The sequence below is a fragment of the Mustela putorius genome, unplaced genomic scaffold (assembly GCF_011764305.1).
Source record: "Mustela putorius furo isolate JIRA1106 unplaced genomic scaffold, ASM1176430v1.1 tig00000682_pilon_pilon_pilon, whole genome shotgun sequence".
Taxonomy (NCBI): Eukaryota; Metazoa; Chordata; class Mammalia; order Carnivora; family Mustelidae; genus Mustela; species Mustela putorius.
Genome location: NW_025421443.1, coordinates 2,004,457 through 2,023,604, shown reverse-complemented (window position 1 = coordinate 2,023,604; position 19,148 = coordinate 2,004,457). Strand labels below are relative to the sequence as shown.

General features: G+C 49.5%; 1 long non-coding RNA gene across 1 annotated transcript in view; it reads left to right on the top strand.

The window, feature by feature from the left end:
* The first annotated feature begins 3,123 nt into the window (after positions 1-3,123).
* Positions 3,124-19,148, top strand: part of LOC123392895 — a 38,299-nt gene continuing 22,274 nt past the window's right edge. Inside the window, exon 1 of the long non-coding RNA XR_006607588.1 lies at positions 3,124-3,402. This is a non-coding gene — a long non-coding RNA (uncharacterized LOC123392895). The remainder of the gene's footprint in view (positions 3,403-19,148) is intronic.

The following is a 19,148-nucleotide window of genomic DNA, read 5'->3' as shown; positions in this document are numbered from 1 at the left end:
TCTGGGAGTGATTAGCGCCGCGCCCGCGCCCGGCCGCTCTGCCTATCTCGCCGCGGCGGGGCTCGGAGCCTCGCTGACGTCAGGGCAGACGGCTCGGAGCCATCCCAGCCGAGTTGGGTGTAATCGGCGGCCGTGCGGCCAAGTCCTCCCCGGGCCAGGCCGGCAGCTGGAACGCGCCGCCTGCTTGCGCACAGGGACTTTCTAAATATGTATTTTTAGCCCAGAAGACGTTTTTGTTTTTCTTGTTTGAGGTAAGGCGGGGTCGGTTAAAGTTTCTGTCGGCCCCCTCCTCACTTTAAATTTTCCAACTCGCTGCGCCTGGTGCATTCAGCCTGGAAAAGCTTCCCACAGCCGGCCCTGACTGACCTGCGGGCGCTCCTCTATCCTAGCGCGGACGTGCTGCTCTCCTACACCAACACCTGCGGCCCTTGCCGCGGTGCCCGTGCTCGGAGAGGGAAGAGAGGCGGCGCTTAGGGCTGCCCTTCCCGCACACACCTTGCCTGGGTCCCACAGCCCTGTGGGGAGTTTCTGCCTAATGAGATGGCCAGGCAGACGCTTATTACAGAACAGGCCTCTCTCGAAGGCTCTGTCTTGCACCTGCTATTAAAGCCCGATGGCCCTAAGGAACGGAGGCGCTAGACCCTCTTATGTTTATCCCCCCCCCTTTCCCCAGTGGGAGTGCTCTTTGGCTGAAAAAAGAATGACTGGCATCCTCTTGTCCCCTACTCTATCTCGTTGCCCAGAACAGAGGCTAGGTATATTTGTGTAATTCCTGGACCGGAAGAGAACACTCTAGACCTCCGCCTTTGGCGTCTTGGGACACTGTTCTGGTCTCTGGGATGAATCCAGAGGTTGGAGGTTACCACATTAGTTATGCAATATCTCTGAAGAACTTGATAAAATTATAAATTCACTCCTCATTTCGACCCATTTATGAGAAATCCTGGTTCAGCAGGTCAGGTAGGATAAACGAAATCTTCAATTTTCAAAAGCTCGCCCCCCCCCACCCCAAGATTTAGGAAACACTGCCTGAGGCCACACACACCCACCTCAGCTGATCCCACATTCTTGGCACTCTGTCAACCCCTGCTGTGGAACACTGGACCCTAGGGGTGAGGATGGCTTTATCAAGGAGGAGAGGTAGGGCAAGGCCTACATTATTTAAAGTCTCTACAGAGAGAAAAGTGACCATCCCACGAATCAGTCCTACACCTCAATTTAATTGGGCAATGCAAGGACTCAAAACAAACTCGGAAAAAGCTATTTACTTCCACACAGGTTGCAAAGCCCAAGCCAGCATTTACAGTGACTTTAACTAGAGGGAAGAGAATTCATGGCCTGTGATTTGAAAGTAGCAATAGAAGATCTATTGGGGGGGGGGCTGGGATATAAAAAATAAACAGGAAATCCAGTGGAGAAAATTTCCCAAATGTTCACCTCTCCAGTTTTTGAGGCAACTCAAAACTCCAAATTCTGAAGTGTCTTCATGTAATCTAGAACGGATGAGGACCATTTCCTCCCAAGTCAGTGAAAATGTCACATTTGAGAGAGCTTGACTCTCTCTCTTTTACCCACGCTTTATCCCTAGCAGAAGGGGAAAGAAAAAATGAGCTGGGGTGGAGGAGAGGGCTTGGGAGCTAGGAATAGAGAAGGCTTTAGACAGCTGACTCTGATGACTGGAGAAGGAGGGGCCTTAACTCTGCTTTGGGGGAGGAGGGGCAGGTAATAGCTGCAGGATGTAGTTTCCCACAGTGCTGGTTAAGTGGCTTCTCCCTGATCTTCCTTAATAATGGAGTCTACTCAGGCAAAAAGGCAGTTTTCCAAATAATACAGACTCAAAACTCACAACAACAAAACCCCACGTTGCTACATTACTTTTTATCAATACTTTCATGCATATAGCATAAATGAATTTTAACTTGAATTAGAGGGAATGAATTCACATGGGCCACACATCTGAGAATCCCAGTTAATATTTCCAAGCAAAGGAGGTAGGCTTGCAAGCAGCTAAGCCATTCATATAAAAAGATGGGGTACTCAGCAACCTCCTCTCCAGTAATCCAGTTTTCTCAAATAGTATATTTAATGCACCACTAATTATGAACAGCCAGACCCAACCTGATGCTTCTCCGTGACCAGATGGGGTATTTCAAAATATCTTTCCTTATTGTAGAACCAAATCATCATGGGGAACAAGATCTAGAGTGAAGGAGACCCGCAGATTTTTTTCCTATAAGAAGCGGGGTCATTCACTGTTCACTTGTTTGCTTCTTCACCAGCTGAAAGGATTTAAAACACAATTTCTTATGGGGCAGAAAGAGTTTTCAACCTTTATTAAGTACATTGCCTCAAGAAGAGGCCAAAAAAAGACATCATTCTAAATCAAAGTGGCCATTAATATCTCCTTCCTGAAAAGATAGAAGCCAATGGCCATTGAAGCTCCTGCATGGTTGACTTCTAGTTAAAGTGGGCTGTCGATGCTTTGAGCTGACAGTTTTGTCTTTAGGATAAGGCAAAAACACACGGAAAAGAAAATGTGTGGTTGTTGCTTTTATTTTTAAGCGAAAAAATACATCCAAAGTCTGTAACTAGAATTTGGCGGTGAAGAAAAGCTGGTGCAGTTTTAATGGGAGAAAGTGGCCCCCAGGCCGCCTGACCATCGCCTTCGCTTTGCAAATCTGGTTTTCATATTCCCGCTCAGTAATTACCCAAAGCCATAACTGTCTCTGAAATTATTCATTAAAGTCATTTTCAGGGATTCTCACAGGATGACTCTTTTACGTTTATGATCTTCCGAGAGCAATGACATCACCCTCTGTCTCTTTTCCTCTTTTAATTAATGTGCTGGTTAGAGGAGAGGGGCCACTGCCGTGTCCGTGGGGAGGAGGCGCGCGGGGGGCGGGGGTGGAATTCTCTGGCCGTTCTGCTCCCGGCGCGGTCAGCTGAGCTCCGGCGCGCAGACATCCTTTGATTAAGGAGGGTATTTCGGGGAGTGCAGGCTGTGCAGAAGATCACGTCTGTGCCCTGTGGTGCTGTCAGCAGTGACAGATCCCAGATGGGGCCGCTACTGTATGGCAGATTGAGTTTCTCAGCAGAAAACTCACCCTCCCTCCTAAACGTCTTCAAAAACCTTCTCCAGATACTACAGGTCGCTCCGTGTGAAACTGAAAAAGTCCATCACCAAAGCTGGTTTTGCGTGCTCGTGTGTGTCAGGTCCCCACCCCACCCCCCTTTCCTTCCTCTTATTTTTTTTCTCTGCACTTCCTCCTCTCTGAGCATCTTCGACTCGCTGGGCTACCCGGCTGCTAAGAGCGCGGACCTGGCGGGCCTGGCGGTTCCAGTTCGCGCGACGCAAAGCGCCGCGACGTCGACAGAGCACCGAGGGGTCGGGAAGGCAATCCGGTGGGTAGAGCCACGGCGTCCGGGATGCGGGGGCAACGCGAAGCACCCCAGGCAGCTGGGGTGGACCGCAAGGCCCAACACTCCCTGAGGGGTGGGTTTGGTGGGCGGGGGGGGGGGGGAGGATTGAACCTTAGGCGAAAGAAGAGAGCACCGGCGCCGGGCTGCCGCTTCTCTCAGGTTTTCCGCAGCGCCGCGCCATCCACCCAGCCTGGGCAATTTCGAGGGGGCAGCGCCGGGCCTGAGAAGGGGGTGGGGGGGGGGTGTTCGGGGGCTGCGTTCGGGGATCGGGAAGTGGTGTGAAGGCGAGCCACGGGAGCCAGCGGGCCCAGCCCGGTCCGGGATGGGGAGAAGCGGGATGGGGAAAGTCCTCCTGGCTGCGGCCTCAGCCGGGAAGCTACACTAGGGCATGTCCCAGGTGGGAGGGGGCGCAGTGAGACCCAGCTTTCTATGCAAGAACCTTCTGTTCATTTGTGAGTCCGGGTTCCGAGTTTCGCCTCCCTGGGCATATACTGGGTTCGAAACCCCGTTGCAAAAACATCTGGACTTATTTTAAGCCTCTATTTTAAAAAAAATAAACAAATTCCGCTTGTTCCTGCTTCCTCGAAGGCAACGGAGATTCCTCCCCTCCTCCCATCCCTGCCGGAGGGTTCCTAGGCCGGCTCCAGGGGAGCAGTAGAGGCCGGGAGAGCGGGGATGAAAGGCAGAAAGGAAGGCACACGACACTCTTATTCTGCTCTTATATCTAGATCCCACCCACCCTTACCCCCATGGTCCACTTAATTATGGAACTTGGCGCGTTCCCACGGACTTGGGCTGGGGCAAGTGTCGGGGAAACGAAAGAGAAAAGGCAGTAAGGACAAAAACCTAGAGTTTTTTTTTTTTTTTTTAATTTAAATGCAAGTAATTTTTTTTTTTTCTTTCAACATCCCCGTGCAGTCGCCTCCACCTACTCCCACACCCCCTCCCAGTGAGGGCAGTTTGGAGAGCCTCCATTCGGCTTACAAAAGAGCCTCTAGGGAGCAGAGAGAAAATCTAAAAATACCGCAGACAGGAGGCCCCAGTCCAGGAGGCCGTAGCCACCTCCCCCCAGCCCTGCCCTACCCTGGAGGGGCCGGCCGTGGGGTCCCTTCCTTTGAGACAAGGGCACCGGCTTGGCTGGACGCCCTCACTGCTGCGGCCGGGCGAATTTCGCCTAGTCTTTGAGCCCTGAGCCGGTTACTCTTAGAGAAGTCTTCCGGTCCAGCCGCTGGTAAAATGAGATGTTACACTATTTGACCCTGTCCATTCCTCCTCTGCAGACTCAGTTTTAAGGACTCACTTTTAAAGTGAAGGTGGGACCACTGGATCCCACTTTCCGTCTAGGTCACGCACGTATTGTCCCCAGTTTGTAATGATCTGTATGGATGTGCGCAGTTGTTTGCAGTCCTGGGACACAAGCTTATTTGGGAGAAACCTGTGAATTTCTATTGCAGCTCTCTTCCGGAAAAAACAAACAAACAAAAACCCCACAAAAACCTAGCAGCTATTTCCCCCACAGTTCCCCGTTGGTTATCAGGTAAAATCACAAAACTCTTTATATAAAAGCAAAACACACACTAAATTTCAAAACTCCCGCTCGCCCCCTTTATAAAGCAGCTTTTATTTTCATGGCCCACGCTGGATGAAAGTGGTTTATTTTGATTTCCCACCGCCCCCCCCCCCCTTGTACCCACACGCCTTGTAAAAAGTTCCTGCGCGCTGGCCCGGCACCCTCTGATGACCGCAGGGCCTTGCTTCCAGACTGCAGCCCCCACCACTCGGTTTTTAAGTCTTCGCCTGGAGCCGAGGTGTAATTGTGACCCCGCCCGAGCGGCGAGCCTCCCGGGGGGACGTAAGGCCCGGCCTGCGTTGGGGCCGAGACCTCCCAAGTGGCGGACCTGGGAGCCCAGAGCCGCACGGTCCTCTCAGCACCCCCCCCCCAATTCCACCCCCGCCTCCTCCCTCCCTCCCCTGCGTATTTTGCTCGTTTTCTTCCGAGTTCCTCAGCTCGCCTGCGCTATGGCGCAACACTTCTCTTTCCCACTACTTTTTCTGGTTTTCTCTGGCCTTGTTCTTCTCTAGCACCTTTTCACAGCTCGCTCCGTGCCTTCACGCTGAAATCCCAGGCCCAGAGAAGCAAAGATGGGCTTTGTCGGAATCTGGGTTAACCAACAGGGAGCCTCTGGCCCCTGGGCGCCGCAGCAGAGTCGCAACGGGGCACGCTTCTGCATAGCGTCAGCGCGCTGGGTAATTTACCTTCCCTGGGCGTCTGTCAATATGACTAATTTCCATCGGGGTCAAAATGCCTTTCTCCGGCAGTCCATCTTGGAGCGCTCTCTTACGCGGCAGACCGGGTTAGTTGTTTTGTTTCCAGCCCTAGGAATAAATACTCTTGGGGGCAGCTCGAGAGGAGCAGAGGAATATACACGGTGTCAATTAAAAGCAGTTTTCCTTGAACTACAACTGCGTGCCTTTTAGTTCACATTACCTAACTCGTCCTTGATGCCAATGCTTTCTTTAAAAATAGGTAATCAAAAAAGAGAAATAGTGAATTGTTCAGTTTTTCTGTGTCACGTGTAAATCCCCATAGAAACATCTCCGCATTTTCAGCGTGTGATCTAAACGTCGAGTATGCGCCGGTGTCTTGCTAACCTGGCCTAGACAGCAATATATCATCCCGGCGGTGTTTTACAATAATTTCGAAACTGCTACCGACTGCTAGGTGTGAAATCAGCGCCGTGGATTTAAATATTCTCCGTGACTCAGTAGAGGCTAACTATGCTGGTTGCACAACTCCAACTCACTTTTAAGAAATGCGCTGAAGGAAGCCAAACGCGGCTTATCTAGCTAGGGCAGGGTGATTCCGGGTCTGCAGCCTTCTCTCCTGGCATCAACCGGGAGCCCAGACACGGTGAGCATTCGCCTCTGAGAGTACTAAGTCACATCCCTTGGGTGTTGAGAGAGGTAAACTTCTCCATTCCAGGAATGGGGTCCCGAAAGTCTTCAGACAACCCCTTTCATTGCCATCTAGGCTCAGGTACTAGGGCCCCAACTAAAAAATTTCCCAGAGTTAAACTGTTAACAAACTTTTGAAAAAACACATTTCTCTCCCCCAACCCCCTTCTTGTGGCCTTCAGGCAATAAGTACTTGGACAGGGGGCAATTAGGCACTTAGGTGAAACCCAAAGGAAATGTAAGAAATAAAAAGGCAAAGCAGAAGCCCTAGGAAGCTTCAACGAGGTTGGTCTCAAGTCACCGTCCCAGAACTCTGCCCTCGGGGTGGCACACACCTCTGTCCGTAGACCCTACCTCTCACCCTGGAGGTACTCCAAGGCCGGCGCCCCTGTGCCAGTCGCACGCGTGTGAATGTACATACACACACCCCTCCTACCCTTTCTCCCCCTTTCTCTCTCCCCCCTTCTCTGTTGGTGCATTTATGACCTAATGAAAGTATATCCTTTAGGGAAAATTCTGTCTATAAAACGTGAAATATGAAGAACCTGTTTGGATATTCCCACTCTGGGCCAGGCCTGATCTTGAAGTTTTTTAGCACAAACACCTTGACTCCTTCTGTTGCTTCCAATAATCACTGTTATTTTCACTAAATGATGACAATTCGTTCTAAGTGACCTCTGCTCATTCCCTCTGGAAGGAAAAAAATGTCTCCAGCCTGAAGATGTATCTTTACTTGGGGGAAAGGCATGCCTTGGGGAAAAAATATTTTTTTCTTCTATCCCTTGTCATCTTTGGAAAACCCTGGCTCCATATGTTCCAACTTCTGCAAGCAGCTGGGGAAACCAAGGGCTCTTTCAACTCCCTTCCTTTTCCTTCCTGCCCTCCCTTTCTCCCCAAATGCCACCTTTGGGGGTTTCACAAACATTGACCAGTTCCCTTTTCCCGTCCGTCTTCTGAAATCTCTCCTAATTTCCATTGTAGAGTACCTCTTTGGAAATCACGTAGTTAACCACCTGTTTTCAGAAAAAGGTGATCTCATTTTGTGTTTGGGGAGGATTTGTTAATTAACACAAGTGGGTAGAACTGAGATTATTCCCCATGTGGTTTTCTATATAGCATACCTTTAAATATGAAAGTCCCTATAATTTTGCAATTTGACCTTTGCCACCAGATCAGTTTAGGTTGTTTACTAGCAGGGACTGTGCAACAGGAAAAACTGCAGGAGATGTAAACACTAGTGTTAGCTGAAGAGCTGCGTCCCCTGGTCGGGTGGAGTTGTTTGCTTATTTTTTAAAGGGCACGGCAGTTTGAACTTCCAAGTCTTTTTGGCATTCAAGGGTATCTAAAGACCCGGGGGTGCTGGGGAATTGGGTTGATTGTGTTAACATCACTAAAGGAATTTATACCCCCCCTTTTTTTATTTAGGCTTAAAACATTGTTTCCTGAGTAGAATTTGCCTAATAAAAACTTTTAAACCTGGTTAAAGTTTAGGGAAAGGGGCAGACGTCCTAGGGCAAAGTGTTTAGCCCACCCTCAGAGGAGTGAAAGGGTATGTGTGGAGGGGCAGCCATTTCTAAGAAAGGATCTTGTCCTCCTCATACAAAGAGGAAAATTGTCCATTTTCAAGTGTCTATTAGGAAACGTCAGTCCTTTGCAGTGTGTTCTAGCTTAACCTTTCTACTTAGGACTGGGGGCTCAGCCAGTCTGTGTTCCCTGTAAAACCTGACTTAACTTGAGTAGCAAATAGCTTTAAACTGACATATATTCACATCGGGGAATAGGAGAGAGATATCGGAAGAGAGGAGTAGTGTGCATTTTGCCTCACCTAAAGTTTTATGCTTCTGCATATATCTACATAAAGTATTATTTTCTAATCATAGTTCTAGCTTATGACCAATCAAGCAAACAAAGATTATTTCATGTTTTTTCTAGATCTTTTAGATCCTCCTCCCTAATGGGTGATATTATCTCTAAATATAGTTAGCATCTAACATCTTTCATATATATCCTGATCAAATTAATTCTAATGAATAGGCAGTAATTCTCATGGTTCAAAATCTACAAAATGTACATATGAATAGTCTCTCATTCATTATCTGTCCAGGTGCTTCTCCCACTGTTCATTTCTTGAACATCCTTCCCAAGCTTCCTAAGCATAGAAAAGCAAATAGGAACATAATTTCTATGAATCTAGAATGATGCAAATTACTCCTTCTGTATCCATTTTGCTGGTCCAGAGGATTTGGCAGTGAGGAGGGAAGATCCCTGGAAGCTTTGAAGAATTTTAAAAGAGGCTCTCACCAAATACAATCTGGCCAGGGTGTAAGATGCCTCCTGATTGTAATTAAAAGTATATGGGAAAGAGAAGACGGGGCACATGCAGAGCACACGATTTCTAAAGTTCCAAACTGGGTTTTTTGTTTTTTGTTTTTTTTTTCTCTGTGGCTGCGTCCAAAGAATAAAGAAACAGGGAAGAAGGGAAGGAAGGAAAGCAAGCAGAAAGAGTGAGGTTGTAACATTCTAGAGTTGTAGGGATGTGACTTCTCTCTTTCTCTCTCTCTTTTTGGTATGGCTCTTCATCTTTTGAAGCAAACACATTGGGACACATTGGAAAGTACTACATTGTTATGCATCAAATAAGTAACAAATTCTCTCCTACTGTAAGGGAGGTTGTGCAATGATCTAGCCTGCAGATATCTTGAATGGGTTATAAATAATGGGTAAAGAGTTTGGGATATACACAGGTATTACAAAACAACAGATAAGTTTGGCAATGTAATAAGTAAGCATATGTAGACCTGAGAGACCTTAGGTATTTTGTCCTTTACAGTTCAAGGAGAGATGAAGATAAAGCCAGAGTTGATTGCTCCCTATACAAAACACCTTCAGTTATATCAGAGCGGTTCTGAGAGAGGCTCAAAGGTCTTGATGGCTGGCAATGACTGACCTTGACCATCCTTCATGACACCCTTTGTAGAAAAAGTACCGTGCACAGGGTCCTCCACCAGGAATGGAGCCAGTTCTGCTATCTACGGTGCTCTGTGACTTCCTGGTACCTGGCCAGAACTGTGGTTGCTAAATTGGCTCAAGCCTGCATGCGCCTCCTCACCACGCCTTCCCTTATCCTTGTAAATAGGGTTGGAAAGCATCTTCAATTTCTTTCTTTTTTTTTTTTTTAAGTAAATTGTAGTCATTACTTTGAGTGTGTGTGTGTTCATGGAGAGGGTTGCTAAGTGTATAAATGTTAAAAATTTCTCTTCTTTCACTTTGGGCTTCTCCTCCCTCTCTCATGGTAAAATTAAGATGCACTAATAATAAGAAAAGCTCACTGCTGATACCCTTTTTACCTCCTTTGGACAGATTCTTGCCTGTCTCTCTTAGGGACCCACTGCCAGCTTTCAGTCGTAGTAGCTGTGGTTAGCTTTCAGGGGGCTAGCTTCAGATCACCCACTGAGTTCAACTGATGCCCTCCTAGGACCAAAGGGCATTGGTTGGTGGAAAGGACCTCCAACCCTCTGCCCCCTGAAGCCCTGGAGCTGTTCATCAGACTGCAAGCCAAAGGCCCACAATAACTCTAATTAGAGCATGCATATGTTGGCCAGCCTCTTGGCTGGGTTTATGAGGTTTCACTGGCGGTACTTGAATTGGCCAGGTCAGATGAGGATTAAGGTTCTTAATGAATCATGTGACCATAAGTGGACTGTGTTCTGGAGATCTATCCCTCCTGTTCTCTTTCCATGCCTAGCAAGAAAGGCTGGGTTGGGAGGAACCAGCCAAAGAGGGCACATTAGAAGTTTAAAATGTCCTCTTCATCTGCATCTTGAACAGACCACTTACTGGAAATATACATACAGGCACACACACACACAGAGTTCAGAAGTAAGGAGAAAAGTTTTTGTCTTGAAAGTATTAAGACTGGAAATAGAGCTTTAGAATTTATCTGTTCTAGCCATTTTTTTTTTTTCCAGATGAGAAGATTTGGGCTCAAAGATGCTCCTTGTACCTAGCCAGCATGTGCCACTAATTAGTGACACTGGGAGTGGTGAGCTCCTCTCCTCTGGTTAGGTTGTTATTTCCAAGGATCTCTTTTTTAAAATAAAGGCATAAATAAGAAGGAGGTCGCTTAAGAGCAGTTTTTCAGAAAAGAAAAAATGATGTAGTGGGCCAGGCAAGAGAAGAGGTAGCCAGAGAAATGACAATCTGGGGGATGAGTTAGATGAGCAGGCCTATCTCCATCATTTCCTGAAAGTCTTTACTCCAAGACAATTATTAAAGGCTGATGTTTTCACAACACAGATACTTCTCGTATGAGTGTGTTTAAACCAGTCCAGGAGAATAGATTCTTCTCTCTTGGGGAAAGGGAATGGTGTTTTCAAAAGGGAAGCAGTTCTCATCAAAAGCCTTCGTGGATCTGGTGACAACACGGACACGCGCTTCGCTTGGAGCCTGGAAACTGTCAGGCGGTGGAGGCGGGGTGGGGGACAGCTAGAACCGCGGAGTCCCAAGGTGAGCGCGCGAGGGCTGCATTGGGGTTTGGCGGTGGCGGGGGGGGGGGGGGATGAGGAGGGGTGGTAGTTCTACGCCGTATTAGGGAGAATGCGGTCCCAGGCCTTCTCCAGTGCCTTTTTGGAGTTTCGGGAAGGGCTGTATCCCTGGACAGAAGCTGTGGCTCGGTTAGGGAACTAACGACGATTCACAGGGAATCGCTGAGAAAGGAAGGTTGGTACATGGCCCCGACAGAAAAAGATGAAATGGGGGAGAAGAGATCGCGGGAGTAGAGACACTGAATAGTCACGAAACGGGGCTTCCGGATCTCTATGGGGAAACAGAGTCCACCCACATAGGGTGACCAGATCCGGTCCGCTGTTGGGGCTGAAGATCGCGCGTACTTGGGTTGGGTGTGCCCTCTCTGTGCGTGGTGGGGAGTCGCCAAGGTGGCTCTGAGTTTTGTACAATTTCACGCTTTTAAAAGGTTTTTTTTTTTTTTTTTTTTTTTTTTGTTTTAATTCTTTTGGCGTGAGTTCTCCGTGGGATCTGAGGTTGAGGGCTCCCCCAACTTTCGGCTATCTTTCCTTACGCCCCGGAAACAGAACTGGACAAAATTAAAAATCAGCCAAGGAAACTAAACAACAGCCCCCACAAGCCATCCCACAACATAGCTGGAGAGCAACGTTCTGGCTCCAGCGCTCAGGTTCGAAAACCGAATAAATAGAGCCAGATCTTGGATTACACCCCGGGGACAGTACTTTAATGTAAATGTAAAATATGCTTGTAATAATCACTTGTGAGCCCTGAAGCAGCTTTAGAATCTCTGTTTAATTATGGGGGCATGAAAGGAGAATTACCAGCTAATTAAATCCAATCCTATTTGTAATTCTCCCTCTGCTCCCGCCGACTTTAAAATGCGAAATTGCTTTTTAAACGTGCCGGCATATTAATTTTTTAACACAGGTGAAAACTAAAAGAGAAACAAGGGGACAGGGAGAGGCGGAGAAAAAAGGAAAGCAGAGAAACAGGCTGCGAGGCCCGAGTCAAGGGGTTATCCTGCTGGATCTCCCCGCCCGGCCTCGCTCTCACTGCGCTCCTGCCCGCGCTCTAAGTTTGACCACGAATCAAGCCACTTCCTGTCTTCGCAGAGGTTTCAACCTCTCCTTCCTGCTTGTAGGACTCCTCTCCGCTCACGGACGTCGCCCCAAGAAAAGTCCAGGGGCGCGTAGAAGGCGCGGCGGCCCGAGTCCCGTGCGCCCCGAGTCCGCGCGCCCCGCGGCTGCGGCGGGCCCAGGAGCCGGTTCCGGCTGACGCAGGGGAGCCGCACCGGGAGGAAGTGAGCTCACTGGGGAAGGCAGGAAAGAAAGGCGATTCGGCTGGCCGCCGTCAGGCCCGAGGCGCAGGGCTGGGGCGCGCGGAGCCCGGGGGAGGAGCTGCGGGATCAGTTCCTACCACCCGCGCCCTCGGAGGAGGCCCGGGGTAGAGGCTGGCTTTTCCAAGTGCTGGGGCCGCGAGCAAAGACTCCACCTGGAGCCGAGCATTCTGTCCTTCCCGCTCCCGGGAACGAGGGACGCGGGGCCCGACTCGGGAGGTTCAGGCCTCGAGGATAGAAACCTGAGGCTGGAGACTTGCGAGGGCTTTATGCGAGTGGACGAGGACCCCATCCCGGTCCCCACCCTCCCGCAGTGTGAGCGTTTGCTTCCATCTTTCCCTGTGCTCGCTCTCTCTCTCTCTCTCTCTGTCACACACACACACACACACACACACACACACACACACACACCCCTACCTACTCTTCTCTTTCATTAGCGCCCCTCTCAAAACCAGGTCCTGGAACTCCGATTTACTATTAGAACGTCGACTGGGATTTGCGTGAGAAAAGCCGGGTGACCGCGGCCACCAATTCTTGAATGCGCCTTAGTACTAGTGAATTGGGATATTCTGGGGGTTTGTTCCAAATCTAGTTCCATATGTAGCCAACTACACCGTCACCGAGCTGCTCGATACAGTCTGGTCTGGGGAAACGTCCACAGCAGGGAGGCCGGCAATCTCTGGCACCAGGCCCTGAATGCAGAAAATGTGAGGCTGCAGCTACACGCGTTTCCAAATTGACAGTGCGCCTAGTAAATGCAGTGGCACCTATCCCAAAGAGAAGCATTCGCCCCTCGGCCTCCCGGGCCGCGAGTGCTACTCCAGCCAGACGGGCCCTGCATGCAGTCCTTGCTTGATGGTAGCAGAGAGGGTTCGCGCCTGGAGGACACCTGGCGACCGCCCAGAGCCGGCTCCCGGGGGTGGGGGTTGGAGTGGGGTTTGAGAGGTAGTTGGACGCTGTACTGGGGAGACCCTGGCCCCAGGCCTTCTCTTCTCTAGTGCCTTCCTGGAGGGCGCAGCCATCGCCCCAGGACGAAGCGCTTGGGCACCAACCTAATGCGGGGCCTCGGCCTGTGGTCTGTCTCCCCCTGTCGCCGGTCTGTGGTTTGGGCATCCTGCAATTAGGGATTTGTTGCTGAGGCCTGCGACGGAGAAAGAAGTCTGAACCCCTCCGTGTGCCAGGGTGGGGGGATTATTGTCAGACCATGAAGAGGAGTCTTTGTCTTCAGGACAAGGTGTGTGTGGGGATGCTTGATGGGTTTGTGCGTTCTCGATCTGGAATCGATTGGAGAAATTTCCATCAACTAGGAACTTGCCACTTCACCTCCGCTCCCACCTCCTGCGGAAAGCTCTCACATACCTCTTGGCAGCTTTACTTGATTGATAGGTTGTTTCATAAAATGAGTAAAAAATAAGTAAAAGGTCAGTCTTTATAGGAGCATAAATAGTAGGTGATGAAGTTCCAAGAAGACGCATAGTGTCAACCTCGGCGGCCACGAACGGAGAGCCCTCAAGGCATTACTTACTGGGGTTCCTCTTCTATGCTGCCAGCTTGGCCCCCAACACCCCCACCCCTTCCGTGGTAGTCTTTGTGCGCCCCGCCCCCTTGTTCGGTCCTTAATGCTTCCCGCACAAGTTCCCTCCGTGGTCCCTGGCCGGTAGCAGCGCCTCCAGGCGCCACGCATGAGGGAGCAGGGACTCCGACCGAGCCTTCCAGGCCAGACGGCGGAGGGGGCTCGCCTCCTGCTTTGGAACCTCTCCATTTCCCCACACTATTTCACATTCATATTACTTTTCACACCCTGTTAGGCAGTAATAGCACTGGACCTACTAAATACTTCCATGCACCAAGCCAGCCCTCCCGCGACCGGTCCAGATCATCCACCGTCCCCCAGTAATGGGAACGAATTTCGCTCTCTCATCTTGCGCAGAGTAGTCGGCCTCTTCTCGTGTCTCTGGCATCTACCTCCAAACCCTGGTAAGGTGGTGCTGGTGGTGGCCCCTGTTTGGAAGCCCTCAGGTGTGGCGGAGGCGTTTCGGGGGGAGGAGTTGGAGATTTGAGGACTCTTGGCTTTTGGTACTTGTATGAGCCTAGATTGGCGATTTTTTAAAGACCAAGGCCTGCCTGTTGGCCTTAAGCGAGGAAGAAGTGCTGTCCCGCATAAAAAGCACCACCTCCTCGTCTTCGGTTCTGGAGCTCCGGGCCCAACGGGTAGCATTTGGATATTAAGAGATTCTGAGACAGCAAATCGCAATGCTCTCCCCACCCCCCACGCCCTCCGGCAGCGTTGCAGCAGCTCTGAGAATCTGGGGTTGCTCCATAAATCTGAGCCCGGGGTCGGGGGTAGGGTGGGGGAAATTAAATTAGACCCCTGCAGCCTGTCCGTGTAAGGAACGTTCTGGAGGAGAGCACAAAGCAGCAAGGTTCGCCAGGGGAAGCCACCACCCTTCACACCAAGAGTTGCTTGACCTTTGGCTGTCAAATGAATTGGAGTCACTCGCACTGGAACCTCCACCCGCCGCTTTCAGAGACCAGTTACAGCAGACTGTGCTCCATTTGGTGCATTAGGGACCGCAGTGCTGGGGGCTTGCCTAGGCTTGGTTCTGGGCTCCTAGAAGGCACCTGCGGGGTGGGACTGAGAATCTGCCACCACGGCAGGAGTGAGGCTGGTGGCCGTGAGGCTTAATCTGAGAAGTCAGGGAAGTTAACGGTGGTTCTCTGCTATTCTTCCAGGACCTCTCCTCAGTTCTATCATCAAGAAAAGAGGGGTAGGGGTAACTGGCTGGCTCAGTCCATATAGTAGGTGACTCTTGATCTTGGGGTAGTGAGTTCAAGCCCCATCTTGGGTATAGAGCTTACTTAATTTAAAAAAAAAAAATTTTTTTAAATTTTGGTTGGGGGTGCCTGGGTGGCTCAGTGGGTTGGGCCTTTGCTTTCAGCTCGGGTCATGATCTCAGGGTTCTGGAATGGAGTCCACATTGGGTGCTCTGCTCAGGGGGGACCCTGCTCCTCCCTCCCCCCCACTTGTGATCTCTCTCTCTCTCTCTCTCTCTCAAATAAATACAAAATCCTCAAAAAAATTTTTAAATAAAGAGAAGTAATAAAATCTGCCTGCTCCTACCTCTAGAACATGGGAGAAAGAACTACTTTTAATGACAACCTATTAAGTGTCAAGCATTTTACAGGCTGTATAATGTTTAATCTTCACAAACCATAAGAGGAGTATTTCCACACCTTGTGTGCCTGCCAGGAAACTGAGGTGCAGAGAGGGAGGACCTCGCCAAGCCATAGATCTGTGCATCCAAACAAACTCCAGGCTTTCTTACTACCAGGCTCTTGCTTCTAACAATGTCTTGAGAGTTGATGACACCATGAGGGGTCCTGCAGCCTGGGCCAGGTCTCTTGTTGCCCTTGAAGAGGGAGATGAGCTGCCTTCCGTGAGCTTCTAATATACATTCTCAGGGAGTGATTTAAGTGATGGAAAAATCCAGATCTAAGGAGTTGACGCTTTGAACACCTTTCCAAGCTGTAACACCTTTATACCTATTCCTCCAAAATGTTCATGACAAAGTCCAAGTTAGCAGGAATCTCTTACACGCAACCAGAGGAGTCCAGAGTGTGTCATACACATATCCCTCACTGTCACTTTTCTTGCTCCATCACACCAGGGTAGAGAAGACTTAAACTCAGATTCACTGGATCTGATTTTCTGTTCTTGCCAATAACAATTAAACTGGTCCCAAAGCACTCCCCTTCAGCCTGGGGCTTTGAAGCCTGGGGAGACCAACAAAGGAATTACCTTGGTTCCTAACTTCCAAGTGACACCTTAGACCTTTCTCCACTTGTCAGGACCAGAGTTTGTCCAGGTAACAAAAGAGACCACCTAGCCCCAAGCTGGGGGAGGGCTGAGTGTGGGCTCTAGACACCCATGGTTCAACTTTTGGCAGTGAAACCCTAGGAGCTCCACCACCCAGACATTTTTATTGGCGCACCCACCTCTCAGCACTGGTTCAGTATTTGCTTCTTGGTGTCACGGACTTTCCATCTGCAGAGAAGTTTCTGATGACTGTTTGCTCACACTCGAGAAAACGCCCTGGACTTTGGATCTGAGGCATTCACGGAAGTTAGGAGGGGTGAGACAGAACAGGCAAAGCCCGAAAAGCAAGGAAGGAGAGTGCATAGGCCTGGGGGTGGGTGGGCAGGCGATTGTGGTTTGGGAGTTGCTTAGGGAAACTTTTTCTGTTTCTTCTTCTACACATATACAGTCCTAGTCTAGATCCTTTCCACTGTCTACATAATTTCCCATTTTCCTTCTCCTTACTCTCCTGATGTTGGGCCTGGCTGAGGAGAATTAGAGAGCAAGATATCCACATTTTCTTCTTTGGGTTAGTTGCTGCATGGGACACAGATTCCAGGTAGGTGTTGAGGACAAATTGTTGTAAAGAGTCCCTAAAGCTATATCCATCCTGTTGAGCCCTCGGTTCCCACTGAGCATGGAAGGTAATTTCTGGGGTATCAGGGGCATTTCCTGAATTTCTAGTTAATCTAAGACCTCTGGAACCTAATTGCCCGTGGAGCACTCTTGCAAACCTGGAAGCAGCTAAATGGGTGGTCATTGAATAGGATTAAAAAAAGAAAAAACTACCAGGGAATATTAACTCACTTTATTGTGAGTGGTTGTGGTGAAAGAGGGAGAAATAATGGTGACTTCCTAAGTGCCAACTAGTTAAGTCTCTCTGCCTCCTCCCCATGGTTTTATTTTACAACTATTGATTATCTAGCTCAGCGGTGACAAACAAGGCAGATGGCAAACTAGTACAAATCAAGTTAAGAAAGCTATACCGCTGGGGTGCCTGGGTGGCTCAGTGGGTTAAAGCCTCTGCCTTCAGCTCAGGTCATGACCCCACATGGGGCTCTCTGCTCAGCAGGGAGCCTGCTTCCTCTTCTCTGCCTGTCTTTCTGCCTACTTATGATCTCTATCTGTCAAATAAATTTTAAACAAATTAAAAAAAAAAAAAAGGAAGCTATACCACATACGCATATTTCTCCTCTAGCATACTCTGCCATAGTTTCTGCTGCTGCTTATGGCTAGTGGCACCTCACTGGACTTTAGGAACACCAACTGGAAGAGCCTGACCTTGAGACTAGGACTAGGTTGCCAGTTTGAACTGAACTTGGTTTTCCCTCCTTTGACCAGAATGGCATGACTCAGGTGTAAAATCTCTCCTCTCAGAGACACTGGCAGTCTGGAAACTCTTTAAAAAAAAAAAAAAAAAAAAGAAAGAAAGAAAGAAAAGAATCAATAAACTCGAGAGCAATATTAAAAGAACAGGGAACTGTAGGAAGAAAGGGAATGGAAAAGGAAAATACTCGTACACAAAATTGGGAGAGTGTTTGGAATTCTGCCTGAATTTGCAATGACCGAAGCTAAAGCTTGTTTGTCTCCTTTGGGTTTCTCCACTGGCTTCTCAAACCCAGTTCCCTTGCTCAGTATTTCTGGGGGCTTTTGCCTGGGAAGGGCACATTCAAGTAGGTTTGGTATCCAGCAGGGCTGTACCCACCAGTGGTGGGTAGGGACAGCGGGAGGTGGCAGCAGGTAGTGAGGTCAGAAAAGCCCTGTGAAGTGGGGTATGTCAGGTGAGACCCTCCCCATCCCTACAGAAGGGCACTAGCAGCTGCCACCCAGCACCCCCAGGGAGCCTCTGGGCTCCAGGTCACTCCAGGTGACTCGAGCCAGAGTGCTCTTATTACAGTTAATGACCAGACTGATTTTTTAAGCCAAGACCAAAAAGAAATGCATCCAAATGAAGAAAGCAGGGCAACTTGGATTCGGTATGATGGGCGTGAGCCAGGGGATTGCACCACTGACCAAGTCCCTAGCTGCTTTTTCAGCATCCACTCCCTGCCAGGCGATGAGGTACATGCAGGTGGGCTCTGAGCTCCAGGCTTTGTAGTTGTATGGGGGTGGAAGGCAGTTATAGGAAACAACTAGACTATGCCTGCTTACGGCTGGCAGAAAATGGGGTGCCCTCCTGGCATACTTAAGACTTACTACCTCTAATTCCTCCTCAGCAGTATGTTTAAGGTAAGTTTCTCCTTCATTAAGGATGACCAACCCCACCCCCAATGTCCATCGGGAGTTTGGACAGAACATGGACTCCTGGAGAATTAAGTCTCGAAGATCCCTCTTGACCTCCCTGTCAGAGGCAAGTGCTTTGTGCATTTTGTGGCCAGGTACAGCTGGGTTGGGTCCTGGCTTCTGGACTTACTGGTTCTGTGATCTCCAGCTAGTATCTTGATCTCACAGAGTTTGTTTCTGTGTTTGCAAAACCAGGACATTTGCCCAATAAGGGGTTTGAAAGTGCCATTCCTAGCCCTGGCGGTCCTCAAGGTGGTACATATGTTTATTCATCAGGGTTGGGGGGGGGGAGATGCATTTTCTTTATAGAAACTCCAGAAATGTAACAAAACTTAGAGTTCCCTTTCCCACAGGAGGTTTGGCTTGCTAGGTTCCCTTTCTCCCACCCAGCACCAGCTACTAGCAACTCGGAAATTTTCAAATCCTTCCCTCTGCATCTCACCAGTGCATTCTAGTCTTGCCCCTGTCTACATTCTCTGACTTTGGTGGCAAGGCTTGATTTTTTAAGTTCTTGTTATCACTCTTCCGTTCTAATAACCTCCAGCTACACTTCCGGAAAGCCCATATTCAACAGACCCAAAAGATGGTCCCTCGAATCAGGCCAGAACCCCCTGCAAAAATTCAGACCTTTTGATGCCAGAAGAGCACTGCCCCTTGCCCTCCTGCCTGGGGGTTGGGTGGGCCAGTCCGCACGTGTATGACTAGGTGTTCTAGGAATGGGAAGGATGTGAGGATTAGCTGGCCACAGGGACCCAGGGGCAACACCCCCACTGG